This window comes from Vanessa tameamea, chromosome 20 (assembly GCF_037043105.1).
Source record: "Vanessa tameamea isolate UH-Manoa-2023 chromosome 20, ilVanTame1 primary haplotype, whole genome shotgun sequence".
Lineage (NCBI taxonomy): Eukaryota > Metazoa > Arthropoda > Insecta > Lepidoptera > Nymphalidae > Vanessa > Vanessa tameamea.
In genome coordinates this window covers 4,178,037-4,194,009 of record NC_087328.1, presented here as the reverse complement: position 1 = coordinate 4,194,009, position 15,973 = coordinate 4,178,037, and the positions used below count along the sequence as shown (strand labels likewise).

The following is a 15,973-nucleotide window of genomic DNA, read 5'->3' as shown; positions in this document are numbered from 1 at the left end:
TTTAACTCAAGCTGTTTATTTTAATATTCCATCTTGTTTTTATAACACCAGACCTACGTAATACTAAATGTAATTACAATTTGCTTTATCAGGTTATACGATTTATATAAACGTGTATTGGAACTCGGTAAATAGTTTTTAAACTTAATATTATTAGTGAGTAACATACTAACATAGGAGGTGATTGTTGAGATTTTCATCGATTTAATTAATCACTAATATCGTGTCGACAAAGCTCGCCCTATTTTGCCCGCAGTTTTATGTAAATTACTAGAGTCAAAGTATGCTTGTATTGAATGATATACATACGTAGAATAAATATTAATTAGAATAAAAAAATATTTATTTGTCAAAAATATTTTAATAGCTTGGAGGTGCTGGGATTTGAACCCAGGACTTTCAGCATGCGAAGCAGACACTCTACCACTGAGTTACACCCCCTGTGACAAACAGCATCTAAAAAAGAATGATGAATCTTGAAAACTATTGGTAATTTAATGTTTTTTACTTTTATTATTATAATTGTAATTTTATTAATGTCATATACAATATTTGCATGATATTTTAGTAAGTACGTATAACATTTTACGTAATTTTTTTATTTATTGATACATGAACAGAAGATTGAGCCGTATACTAATATCGTAATATATTAATTATATACTTTACGACCAACCCGTTTTCGTCCACAGCTCGACATTTGACGATTCTAGGCCACGACACTTTAGCCCGATCTTCGGCAACCATTCTCCGACTACCGTCCATTTTATAAGGGAATTTTAGTAATTTTGGACAATTTTAAATTTATTATGACCTACATTGCAGTGCATCTCTCAAAAAAAAACCTCCTAGCATTATAAATAAATAAAAATGAAATAACACAACTAATGCAATCTGTGCATTAATCACTAACATATTGACTTCAGTTTACTTCCCGTTGCACATTTACATATGCGAGTAGTGCCACCAAAAGCGCTCGGCAAGCGAAGAACACATCAAAGGATTATGACGAAACAGAGAAAATCGCTACAGTAATACGCATTGTATGTGCTCCGCTTTACGAATCCACTCAAACGTAGTTCGTAGTTCGAGTCACTCGTTGTTAGGTCGAGCAAAACATTTTAACGAGCAATACAAGTCGATACCAGGATTAACAATCCCCGTGCACGCTCCCCCGGAGACCAACAGGTCCTCGTTCGGTACTAGGGCTTGTCATTCCAGCTGTTGACCAAATGAGTGTCATTAATATTTAGTATCGACTTTATGACGTTGTAATAAGCATCAAAATTGTATTTTTATGATTGTGTGGTTACTTTTTTACGTGCATATCACACTGATAGGAAAGTATGTTAATGGATACTTCTATTGTTGCTTAAAATATAGAAAACAGTGTAAAGGCGTTTTTTACAGTACATCTGGCCCTTAGAATAAGTCGTGATAAAATAAATTTAAAGAACAAGCAATTTTTTGTTCAAATATTTAATTCGGCACTACTGTATATTAAAAAAGATCATTAGTAATTACTATAATAATATAAATTTATTACTATGATTATTGAATTTAAATCAATCAGTACTTTAGTGCTTAAGTGACATACGCTACTGTAAAATCCACCTTCATAGAGATAGACAAAGACCAAAGTGAGTTAATAAGAGTGAGTAAAACAAAGTGAGAGGAGTCGTAGGACACCAGGTCAGAACGAAGGTGCTTCCGCTTTATATTATGTATTAAACGACAGACACAATGAAATAAAACTAACGTTTGAGAATTATTCAAAGACAACAAATAAAATTCGTTTTGGATATCCGCGTGAATTAAAAAAATAAGATTTAATAATCGAGCCGATATGGTCCAGTGGTTAGAACGCGTGCATCTTAACCGATGATTTCGGGTTCAAACCCAAGCAAGCACCGCTGAATTTTCATGTGCTTAATTTGTGTTTATAATTCATCTCGTGCTCGGCGGTGAAGGAAAACATCGTTAGAAATTAAACACATGTATGAATTCCACCAACCCGCATTGGAGCAGCGTGGTGGAATATGCTCCAAACCTTGTCCTCAAAGGGAGAGGAGGCCTTAGCCCAGCAGTGGGAAATCTACAGGCTGCTAATGTATGTAATGTAAAAATAATATTATTATATAAATCCATATATAATAGAAAGAGACAGAGACAGACAAAGGGAGAGAAAAGCCGCTTGAGGTTATAACGCTTATTCCTTACGTGAAGATCTCTGTCAGTTCACTATACGGAAAGACGAGTAAAATGATTACATTCCAAAAAATATATCGAAACTATAACAATAATCTGAGATACGGCACCGGTTACAAAACCAGAACCTCAACCAATGATATGCGGGTTCGAATATGCACCGAACTTATTCCTCAAAACGACAGGCCTTAAACCAGCAGTGGGAAATTTACATGCTGTTATTATACTTGTAGTTGAGTAAGGTACCTAAATGAGTTCGATACGAGTTATCATTGAGTTTCATGACAGTTTATCCATACACAATCTGCACCAGTTATATCTTAACAAGATAGATTTGTGAGTTGACATTTCAAAAGTGCTCGCTGAACAGCCAATTCGAATAAAGTATATTTCAAATTTGTATTTCATATGTCTTGAAAGTTTGTGCTATATCTAACGAGTCGTTTTGTCTTCGCATATAATAAGAAAAGAAATATAATATTAAAAATAGTTTTATATTTATAATAGTGTTCGCTAAGTGGTCGAAATTCGACGTTAGTCAATATTTGAGTAAAGCTTATATTAAAATTGATATAGTAACTATTGATTCTTCTCGGATGAATCTACTTTCCGCATCGTTTACGGCATTTAAATCAATATTGTAACGTAACGATTCAAAAGTCCTCCATGAGCCTACTTGAATAAAGAATATTGATTTGCTTAATTAGTTGTTTAAGGGAACGTATATTAATTTTCAGGTTGAAATTTGAACTATCGCTATACCGGTAACGCTAACGAACGATCGTACAAAACGTTCTATTTTCAAAAATGTTTAATTGACAACATCAAAGTTCGCCAACAAGATAAATTATAAAAAAAAAAAAATCAAAGAAGTCTTAGTCTTGGTTTATTAATCTTATCATCAACATTTTTAACTTTAATAAAAAATATACGCGTCGAATTGAGAAACTTCTTTTGAATTCATAGATTAAAATTTGGAGCTCTAGATCCTGGGTTCAAATCGCAGGTTTACTGGAGAATTGTTGAGTTTTTCTGTCAAAAAATACTCATACGTAATTTCGGAAATGAATAATTATACCTTTCAACACTTTACCTCAGAAATGATGTAAAGACGTTGGTTCATCACTTTAATACTATTATAGAACCTACCCAGTTGCCATTGCCAAAATTTAATTAAATAATTAATTTAAGAATATAAAAACGTATTGTATTAGATACGATTAGTTTTCTTGGTAGTAGAGCTTTGTGCAATTTTTTTGGGTAGGTATTATCCACTCATTTATAATTATAAACACAACACAACAAAAAGTTGGTTTCCACCAAACAGCGATACTTTTTGTTGTGTCCGAGTGGGTGAGTCAGTATAATTACACACATAATGGACGTAACATCTTAGTTTCCTTGCGTTTCGTGGCGCTGTTGTTGAGAAATTGTTAATTTTTAGTCAGTACCAATAGCACTTATTATCGGTTTCCATGACATGACATCTCGAATAGGTCGATAAAAAACGCCTTTATATACATAGAATTTATTTATGATGACATCACAGTGGAATACGATTACTATCGAGTATACAGCGTGTTCGTTTAAATCAACGAGTATGATATAAACGTAGAATCCTTTCTTTTTGTATAAATAAATAGGAATTTTACAATTCATATGTTTGATCTCGTCCCACATTTGAACGGTTTATTAAATTTAAATAACAATTTAGTAGGAGCGTTAGTAAACTCGTTATGTCGTCAAATATAGTCCGTTTGTAATCCGATTAATACTTTCGGTCTAACTGAATTGTGGTATAGTTAAATAACGCCACAATCAGCTTTCGAATAGAATTTGTATAGAAGTTTTGATTACATTTTTAATATTTACATAAATCTAATTCTTTTTTTTTTAATCAGCGCATTTTTTATGATATAGACAGGTAAATGGGTCACCTGATGGTAAGTGGTCACCACCGCCCATGGACATTAGCGCTGAAGGATATATTAACCATTTTTTTTTAAATTGTTACACAATAATGTAATTACGTATAAAATGCATCACAATAGTGAGCATTGTAAGTTAAAATGGCCAGAGTACGCGAAGAGAACATTCTTAATATAGATATTACTTTACTTTCGATAGTAAAAGTATTATATTAAAAAATGAAGCCTGACTTTAATGATCAAGAAAATGGTCATTGTTTTCAGAGCCAGGAAATCCCCGGGCAATAAAACAAATCTGACGTCACAATGACTCAAACTGATGTAATAAAATATTAACTAAATCATAAAAGCAAAACCACGGTTCAATGGGGACACTTTCACGAATTCAAATTAAAACGAACATTTGACGTTTGACGTACCATTCATATACATTTATAACTAGACTAGTCCAATCTCGTCACACGACGTGACTTACGTAGTACTATTCCTTAAATTTTATACATTTACTAGCATCCCCTGTTTTGACCCCAAAAGGGGGTCGATTTCTAAATTCGTAATAAATCATTTCGTCTTTTAGAGCATTTTACATACATTTTAAATTTAAATATCTTACTTCAAAATCATAGAAACATACAAACTTCCAACCCACGTTTTACTCTGTTAAGGGTGGAGTTTCGTAAAATCCTTAAAATCTTAGCGGATATCTACACCCTATAAGGAACCTACCCGCCAAATTTCAAGTTTGTAGGTGGTATAGTTTCTGAGATTTCGCGATTAACCAGTGAGTGGTATTTCGCGTTTATATATATAGATAGATTTTATGATTTGACCTTTTTTTTGAGTATACTACTATGTATACATATTGGATTAAATCTGGTATGTTGCCAGTGTATTTGTATGTATAGGCTCACGACATAACACGTGTACTGGCAGAGCGCTGACAAGAGAGTGTGTCCCTAGTTTATCTGTAGTTGTGCTGTTGGCCCTACTGGCCTTGGGGCGAGGCCGGGCGTTGGGTCGAGTGCTAGGCTCGAGAGTGACGTTCTTCCTGAGAGTGTCTTCTATGTCGCACCACGGCTCAGAACGTAGCCGGTGGGGTGGGGAGCAGTTCTGTTCGGAGCACCGATTGAATCTATTGACGTCACGGCCGCTTCCGTAACGTCACTAATCTGAGTCTTCGATTCCCCCGGCGGAAACGCTGTGAGTGTAAGGTATGTAGTGCGGTTTTCCCTACGAATGGCGCGTTTGCGATGTGATGCTATCGTCTTCGTCGTTCAGGACGTGCATAGGACGTCTGAGTCTGTTTGTCAGAAGCCAATAGTTGGCATTTTCCTTCTTTTATATTGTCTGTGAATCAACTGTCGGCCGTTGCACGTGTTGTTTACAACTGCTTAATGAGGGTAGTCGGCGTCATATGTATAATGCACGTCTTTACTTATATCTTCATAATCAATCATTATATCAATCATAAATCAATCATTTCATAATTATTTTTTCATTATCATATCATCAGAGGTATTTGTTTGTATGTAGGGGTAATCTCCAGAATTAATGATCCAATTCTAAAAAATATAACACACTTTATCAATATTTAATTTTAAATACTTTTTATTGAATTTAAAATATGGTTAAAATATTTAGTAGTGCGTGATTTCACATTTACGAAGATTACGTCTTCGGTTGAAATCAATGAAACATCATCCGTTATAATTAACAATTTCTTTACAATATCAATACTATAAACGATCTAGCGATAACGTGAGGTACGTGTGTCATGACATCGTGACGAAGTCTACAAGTTTCGGATGAAATTCTGCCACATGTGTACATAACTACAGGGCAACTACTTAGAGCAGCGTTATTGAATAACATACCAATAGATTTAAAAGCTGTTACAACTTTTTAATGCCGATGGTGTATTATTAAATGTAAATAAATACTCAACATTCAATTGAAGAAAAAAAATAACTTGATGCTTCATGATTTGCAGTTGTACAAACTAGCAACTACCTTAACAAGTAAGTAACTCTGATACAATGAACGCTCGATACAATGTAGGAACATTACACTGCCCGGTCACCGGAGTTCCTCTGGGACTAAACTTTTAATTAAAGGATTTTCTGTTTTATAATCATTGTCCTCGGCCTACAAAGAGTCTGTTATGTGTAAAAAGTCTTTCGAAATTAGAGACAGATATTTGAGTAATATTTAAACGGAGACAGCTTTTAATCCAGTATTCTCATTAGAATACTTTATATACTTTGGAAGTGACAAAAAGCTAAAAATATCTGACTTTGTTTTCAAACTCAATATAACTTATATTGAGAATAAATAATATAATAAATAAAACTTATCGTGAAAAATGAATCGTTGCATTAAAATTCGAATTTTAAAATATAGATAGCCTTTCTCTAAGTTAGTTTTTCTGCAATAGCTGTAATAATGGTATTTGTGAAGTCAATTCAATTAACTGATGTTACAAAGTACCTAATCTGGCTCACTGGCTCACTAGAAACGAACACAACGTTATGAGTGGTGGACCTAGATCAGCTTGCACAAGCCCCGACAAATCAACTCGTTTTATTGTCATTAACATTAGCCGGTTAAATTTGATTGATCATATTATACTTAAAATATTATTTAAAAATATCTCTAAGAATATCACGGAAATGCTTTGAATTTTTCACTGCATACTTTATGTAACTTATTGGATTCAGTTTTTTTTTTCATTCTAGAACCGTTCTTTGTGAGACTAAGCTGAAATACAACACTACTTTGAGGATAAGCTTAAAGGAACATACGGCTATACAACGCGTGTTGTGACGCGATTACCGAAAATGCTATCTCGCTCTAACACTTCTTGCTTCTGATTGGAGGAGATTGTTATTGCATATCGTTATACATACGACAAATTATAAAAGATATCTTTGACAAATTTTATTAAGAATATTTTTTATCTTTATATAGATGTTCGTGTGTCTTTTCTAACCAGATAGTTCATGGTAACACTTGGATTGGAAATAATAATTATATCGTTGAAAACATAGACAAGATATTTGTCACGTGAGTTAATAAATGCTTAAAAACTTATTTCCTAATTTCTGATATAAGTATTTTTTAGAAATAAGTCCTAAAGTTTTAAAAACTTTTTTAAATTTGACTTAAATTTAGAAAATAGTTTAATTCACTTATTAGACCTTGGCCTCAAGGAAAAAAATTAGAACAAAGAGACTGCGTCGCTTCGCACGGGACCTCATCTGCAGCTTATAAAATATTAAAAACTATAAAACTACATTGTGGGGGTCCTATTCATAGAGCATACTTAGGGCGCATGTATAATGCTAATGCGACTTCCACGACAGTTTGTTTCTTTTTATTAATTATGCACATTAACATCTGTTATTGCCCTTGTACAATTTACTTGGATTCGGCATGCTGTGCTCACAGCATGAAATGTATGAAAAATGTCCGTCGGTCTCGACAACAATTTCTACATTACTTTAACAGCTTGTAAATTTCCCACTGCCGGTTTAAGGCCTCCTCTCCCTTCGAGGAGAAAGTTTGGAGCATATTCCACCAAGCTGCTCCAATGCGGGTTGGTGGATACACATGTGGCAGATTTTCGTTGAAATTAGACATAAGCAGATTTCCTTACGATGTTTTCCCTTACACACAACACGAGACAAATAAACACATATTAAGCACATAAAAATTCAGTGGTAATTGCCTGGGTTTGAACCCGCAATCATTGGTTAAGATGCACGCATTCTAACCACTGAGCTATTTCGACAATAATTTAGTATTACGTAATATCGAAAATAAATAACATTCCAAAATGGTTATATTTTATTTGGTTTGATCACATCGATCTTCTAATATATTATGTGCATGTCATTTCATCAACCGTACCGATAGTTAAAACGAATGATGGAAGTTATTTAAAATCAAAATGCAATGTTATTATAAATCCAATCAATCCTATCCAATTTACTAATAAAAGTTTATCGTGAACGAATATTTATTAAAAACAATTCTGGACACGATGAAATATAAATTAATATAACATAAAACCTTTTTTTTAATTTCTCATAATTTATTTGGCAACACACAATCTAGAGTAAGCCATGTCATTTCAGATAACTTTAAAAAAAAAACGATTATGTCCTGACTGATTTCGGAAATAATCTCTAGGGTAACCAGCCAAATACGTAGATCATATTATTGTGGACAATTGTATGCAGAAACACAGATGCACTCTATTTTCCTTCACTCATAATCCGATGGGACGGCAAATCCAACATGACCGGAAACAGTTCAGGGGCAGAACCAACGGCTTTACTGTTACTTTTAACGTTATCTAATCTAATTTAATTGATAACTTATAATATTAATTCACATATTTGTGCCGTTTATAGTTGAACCACTTAGTCTTCGAAGTGTTAAAATAAACATTTCTAAAATATATAACACCCCGTCTCCATTACGTTCATTGGTCACAGAGGACTAGTTTATTTTTCGTCCAGAGAAAATTGAGATTTGACGGAAAATAATGCAAGCATTCCTGTTACATTCTAAGCGGTCATGATTTGCAAAGTAGCTGTTTCAAATTTTGATTAACATATATTACTTTAAGCCTTAATGTTCTTTTTATAGTATAGTTGGACGGGCAAATGGGCCACTTGATGGTATGTGGTCACCACCGCCCATAGAAAATAGCACTGTAAGAAATATTAAACATTCTTTACAGGGTCCATGTGCCACCTTACTTTACAGAAGATGTTATGGACATAACATTTGTGCTTATAATTACGCTGGCTAACTCACCCTCCAAAGTATAAAGTAATATATATTATATAGAATAAATAATTATAATCACTAATAACTATTATCAGTATTTTTTGAAAACCCTTGAATAGGATAAAATGAGATTTTGGTGAATATCGTTCCGTTAATATTGTGTGATTTTGGAATTTCATATTCATTCACGTAAATACAATTTAAAATGAATATAGCCACGGGTCACTGTTAATGCTAAATACAATATTATGACAAACGTTAAAATATTACAACGTTTTCCATTGAATCAATAGATTTATACACTTTTTAAAGACCTAAAAGTCTTGGCTAATTACGTATATGTGTAAATGCGGCTTTACATCGGAAACGAAATCAGTTGATTATGCAAACGCCACGGGCCCAGCTGTTAAGATGCCGCATCGATTGTTCCAAATTCGATTTCCCGGTAGTGCATGTGTTGGTTCAAGTTTCTGAATATTTATGAAATCTATTCCGTGTCAAAGGAACTTACTACGATGGACATTACGCTTAGATATAGCTTTTAGATTTGAACGTTTCTTAGTTATTTTAGAAAAATATATATTTGGTAACTATCAATTACCTGCGTCTGTATCTTTGGTCAAGTGACTACGATATAAAGCCGAAGATCCCGAGGTCCGAGGTTCGAACCCCAGGTAGGGCCAAAAAAAATAAATTAGGTTTTTTTGTCGAAAACTACTCAGTAGCAGTCCGGAGTTTGGTTGTTGGAAGTGTGTACATATCCCTGCCTTGAAAAGCTGGTAAAGCCGTTGGATCTGTTTCTTGTCTCTTTCTGGTCGTGTCCATTTGCCGTCCCATTGGATTGTGAGAGTGATGTCATAGAGTGTCTTGTATTAATATCTAAAGTTCAAGAAAAGACATAAATTGGTCAAGTCAAAACGTGATGTTGGATGTGGTACCTACTATTTGACTGATTGAGATTCACTCCATTTCCTGGACAATGAAATATCGCGGTTATTAAAGGTACGTCAAGTTGAGTTTCATAGATAAATGAACCGCTTTATGCAGGCATTTTGATTATCACAAAATACCAGTTAATCTACCATTAAGAAGGTTCTTTGGCTGTTTCGGTTTGAATGGTGAATCTGCCAGTGTCATTAAAGGCGTAAGAGACACATACCAGATCCGGTGTTTGGAGACTTATTAAGGATGGAAGAAGTTGACAATGACATTGTCTTTAGTCAAAAGTATTCACTGTTGAGTAGGCTGTACCTACCAAGGCCGGCTTGTACAAAGCCCCACCGCCAAGTAAATCATATATACATTTGTGTAAAACATTACAAAAAAAAACAAATATAAATAAAAACAGCTAAATTTCGATATTATTTTAATTACATAATATAATATAATGTGAGTCTTAAAATTAATTTCGGTTGAATTATTTTCTACAGGAACATAATAACCGACCAAGTTTAGAATACTCGTAAAATCCCTCCTTCCTCGTACTTTTTACGATTTAATTAAATACATGCCTTGAAAGTTTAACTGTGCCATTAGCTCCGAACATTAAACTTCTATTAAAATTGACAATGCACATTTTTTTAAGTATCATACTAACTTTCTTTGTATAGGTTGAAGGCTGATGAGTGACACAAGTGGACCTGATGGTCATTAGTGACCATCGCCCATCGACATTGGTACTGCAAGAAATATTAATCATCCTTAACATCGCCAATAAGCAACCAACGTTGGGAACAAGGATGGAAGGATTTCACTGGCTCACCTGGAGAACCAGCCGTAGACTGAAGTAGCAAGATCAACATTGTACTAGAAGCAATTGTAACTCTGGATTACAATTATGTGTACCTTCCATGTTACGTCATCAATTTCCGTATTCTACCAAAAACAGGCAAAAATACATAATAAGAAAGATCGTAAGGATGGGTAATATTAGGATGACAATTTCTACGGGCAGTGATGACCATAATCTGGCCCATTTGCCAGTTAGTCTACCTATTTAAAATAAATAAAAATTGATCATTATAATGGAGTTCTATATATAATTCTACTTGGTGGTAGGGCTTTATGCTAACCCGTTTGGGTAGATACCACCCACTCTACCGCTAAACAGTAGTACCGAATATTGTCGTGTTCCGGTTTGAAGACCAAGTGAGCCAGTATAATTACAGGCACAAGGGACATAACATAATTTTTTGTATTGCTGTTGGTTGAATAAAATTGATGAGACCCTACCTACTACTACTATGCGTAGACAGGATTGTACAGAGCGCTGCTACCGCATTCATACAATATCGTAAATTTGAAAGTACTTAAACTCATTGTGCGTGATCTCTCTTCGACCTTGTAGGATTGACGTTTCATCGTCATAAGTATCAGGGGAGTTACCACTTAACGTTAGACCGCGTGAATCTTAACCGATGATTTCAATGAGGGTTCAAACCCATGCAAGCACCACTAAATTTTCCGGTGTTTAATTTGTGTTTATAATTCATCTCGTGCTCGGCGGTGAAGGAAAACATCCTGCATGTGTCTAATTTCAACGAAATTCTGCCACATGTGTATCCACCAACCCGTATTGGAGTAGCGTGGTGGAATATGCTACAAACCTTCTCCTCAAAAGGAGAGGAAGCCTTAGCCCAGCAGTGAGAAATTTAAAGGCTGTTAATGTTGTGATAAATAAAAAAATAAACAAGAATTTTACTTCGTCTCATATTAAATGATATTTACTGTATTTACACACAACAAATTAAATTGACATATCTCGATCGATATGATAACATTATTCCAATACTTATAATACATATTTTCTATACTAGTATTATTATAATAGAATTCGTGTTTTGAAATTAGGCAAGCTATAGTGCTTGTTAGAGATTGCTGTCGGATTGCGTCGTTCTTGAATGCAAATTATGAACACTGTCTGCGCTAATGGATGCGCCGGCTACTAGCCACTTGCGACGCGGAGCTATTAAACAGGGAATTTCGTGTGGATGTTTAAAAATATCAAATTATAATTTTTATGTTCCTTTATGTTATTGGAATTTAAATTTTATGACTTATAAAGATATGGAAAGAAGCTTTAAAATACATATGTGGGATAATTGTGATGCTGTCTGGTATTTTTTTTATTTTCGCTGGCAGCTGGACCGACTTTTGGTAAGTGGTCAACAATGTCCATAGATATTGGTGCCGTAAGAAATGTTGACATTGTATGTGTGCTCAGCAGATGACGGAGAATACTGACGTATTTTATAAATATACAGTAAGTTGATAAATAAATTTTGCTTATATTATGTCAAGAGTGATTAATAGGGTAAGTAAAAAGATAACATAGGATTATTTAAAAAAAAAACAACTTACGATTTTGTTTTAATATTTAGGCATTTCTGATTTATTGAGTGAAATTTTAATATATATATATATACTGACAGCACTGTTAAAATCACTAAAAAATCTAGAGCAAGTAATAAATACTTATTTTTTAACAAAATTTATTAGAAGAATTAAAAAAAATAGTAACATAAATCATTCATAGAATGCTACTTTTTACGCATACATACATTTACATAGTACGCTATTTTTTTTAGTTTTAATTTATGTATTTTAATTGTAGGATATTAGTCGCTTGTACGATGGCCACACACAATTCTTATATACCACTCAACACGTCACTGAACAAATACTTATTAAAGTAACCGTAGTTTAACTAGGACTACGCATTCACGATTTCATGAATTATAGAAGTAAAAAAAAAAAACGAGGGGTATCGTTGGACACTTTGTTTGAAAGAACTTACATACTTTTAGTATTAAATAACGCTATTTGACTGCTTGTTTGGTCTAAAATATTGGGTTTATACTGATAGGTCTTGCGCGTTTATTTAGCTGGTTTCGTTTGGCCGTTCCATCGTATTAACCGAGAACCTGAATAGATAATTATGTTTTATAATTACGGATTAAATGTGCAAGGTAAGCTATTATGTTTAATTTATTAAAATAATCTGTGCGAATAGAGGGAAAGAAACAAAGTGTCAGCTAATTGGCACTGAAGGTTATCTATACTAATATAAATGCAAAAGTAACTATGTCTGTTTATATGTCTATTGCTCTTGCACGCCCATAACTTATTAATACACGCACTTTCGGTTAACGACTGACTTTATTTGACACATCCAAAACATTAAATGAATAAATTGAAGATGGCGCTACTAGTCTTATAGAAACATTTTGTTATATAGTTATAACATTAATCACTGAAAAGCAAGCAAAGTCGCGGGCGTCAACTAGTTCTATATAACGTTTCGCTGTGTAAACTTCATTATTTTTGTGAAATTAAACAGCTTGAAAAGTACAATTTTTAATACATTTAATATTTAAATAAATTTAGTCACTATGTTATTTTATTGAACACAATATATTCCATTGCTATAGGCTTAGCGAAGACGTAATATATTATTTGCACAGCAAACCAACCATGATTCAAGTTTTAATTACATTAAAAAGAAAACCCGTCATCCACTTAGGTAAATGTTCCAAAAGTAGGGGAGATGTTGATATAGTCTGAAGTAACTGGGTCACGCTTGCATTAAGTCTAACTTGCTGCTGTTAACAGATCGCTGAGTTGAGATAGCGATAAAATAACGACTTTTTTATGGGTGATTAAATGATAAATGGTCGAATTTGTTAATTTTTGTTATATTAGACCACGCACACAAAAACGCAAAGAGCTTTGACAAAAATAAATTACGCCATTCCGTGGGTGCCTTATTGAGACGAGCATTGAAGTATTCGTAGATAAGTCACATTATTTAAATGGTTTTATAAAAGTATATTACGTCATATTATCGTGGAATATTTTTTTAAATTTATTGGACGATTACAGACGAGCAAATGGACCCATTGAAAGTAAATGAATACTTTTGTCTATAGACAATGTTACTGTCAACTTCTTCAATCCTTAATAAGTGTCCAAACACCGGATCTGGTATGTGTCTATTACGTCTTTAATGACACTGGCATATTCACCATTCAAACCGAAACAGCCAAAGAACATATACCTGCTTGATGGTAGATTAGCTGGTAATTTGTGATAATCAAAGTATATCATAAAGCGGTTAATTTACCTATGAAACTCAATTTGACGTACCTTTGATAACAATTATAAAATTTATAGAATACGCGTACATATAAAATGTTGCTTTAATTATAAATTAAACTATTCTCAGAATACGACCATCTGATCGTATACATTTTATAGAATAGTTTCACCGTTGCTAAGAGATTCGAACAAGTCTCCGTTTTCGCACTCCGAAAGTTCCGAAATAATGGTCCAGGCTCGTCTGGGTGATCACCCATTTATCAGCTCAATGAACATAGAAGAGCTATAATCCGATTTGAAGAAAACAAATGCTATTAAAAACAGATAGATAGAGAGCGTGTTTTCAATCCCATGGCTGCCGGCACATTACACATCATTAAAGATTTATGTTTCTCGTGGAACCTCACCATATTGTGGTGTTAATTCTGATATTAATGTGAAAACCTTGATATGACATTGATATTCTACTACTTAGCAAATGCTACCTTACATATGGAGGAGAAAGTGGAAGCTACACCGCAGTACTTTAATGTGGATTGGTACATACGCCAGATTTTTATCTGACAAAGGCACGATTCCTCATGATATTTTTTTCATCGCCAAGTACGAGATGATATGAAACACATTATGATAGTGAACATTTTGGTGTTAGCCAGGATTTGAACCCGCAACCCTCGTTTAAGATGTGACCTGGGGCAATTCGATTCGCATATTGTTTTTACTGTTCGATAAATCCGTGCTGTTGATTATCTTCGCAATAGCGTCACTGGTTCAAATCGATTGTAAGTAAAACTCGCTGTGGCGAGACCAATTGCTGGAGAACAGCAAATGAAGGCCTGTATGTGGCTATGACCAAATATTATTGAATTTTCTATAATAAATATCAGAAAAACAGGCTTCGATGTTAGGTAAAAAAAATAGCTGTTGTCAATGAAGTTCAAGCTTGCTTCATACTCAATTTTACCAAATTTGGTTCATTGGTTTGACCGCGAAACAGCAACAGAGAAACAAACAGAGTTTCTTTCGAATTTATAATATTAATATAGATTATGTATTCAGAATTCCAATTGTAAGTCATTTAAAGTGTCAAGGTACATTGTTGAATTAAATATAAAGCTATCCGGAGAAATACCAAAGTTACCAACATAGTTTGCAAAGTACGCAGACTAATATTGTTGTGGGCTGATTAGGTATATCGAAGGATTAAGGGTCATTGAAGCAGACGATTCCTAGAAGCGAGACACGGATCGGTTAATTCAGAATATCAACGTTCTTTAACCTTAGCCAGCTAAGCAGATCGATGACCTGAAGAAGGAACCGACTGAATGGGAAAGACGGGAACTTTGGCGCATCTTTGGGGGAGTCCTTTGCTAGTAGTGAATTGTGGTCGGTTGGTGACGATGATTACAATGTTGATGCTATGAATAGTATATATTTTTTTTATTAGTAAAAATATTTTGATTACTTTTTGTTTTATCATAAAAATACATGGTAATTTCTTAAAGATTATCGGCAAGTCCACGTCAGCATCATTTTTCACACTATCCAAATTATTTTGAATGATTTTATTTATCATTTTCTAGTTAATTAAAGCGTACTTTTCATACTATCATTTTATATAAATTGTATTTAAGATATATTTGACGACCTCCGTGGTCGAGTAGTTTCTACACCGGTTTTCATGGGTACGCTACTCCGAGGTCCCGGGTTCGATTCCCGGCCGAGTCGATGTAGAAAAAGTTCATTAGTTTTCTATGTTGTCTTGGGTCTGGGTGTTTGTGGTACCGTCATTGCTTCTGATTTTCCATAACACAAGTGCTTTAGCTACTTACATTGGGATCAGAGTAATGTATGTGATGTTGTTCAATATTTATTTATTTATTTTATATAAATGGCATGTTCTAAAATGAAAAATACGTGCAGCAAAACATAGTAAAGAATGT

At 33.8% G+C, this 15,973-nt stretch overlaps 1 non-coding gene across 1 annotated transcript; it reads right to left on the bottom strand.

Annotated features, from left to right (window-relative positions):
- Positions 1-369: 369 nt before the first annotated feature.
- Trnaa-cgc (transfer RNA alanine (anticodon CGC)) lies at positions 370-441 on the bottom strand. The gene has a single exon. It is a non-coding gene; the product is annotated as a tRNA-Ala (tRNA).
- Positions 442-15,973: the final 15,532 nt, after the last annotated feature.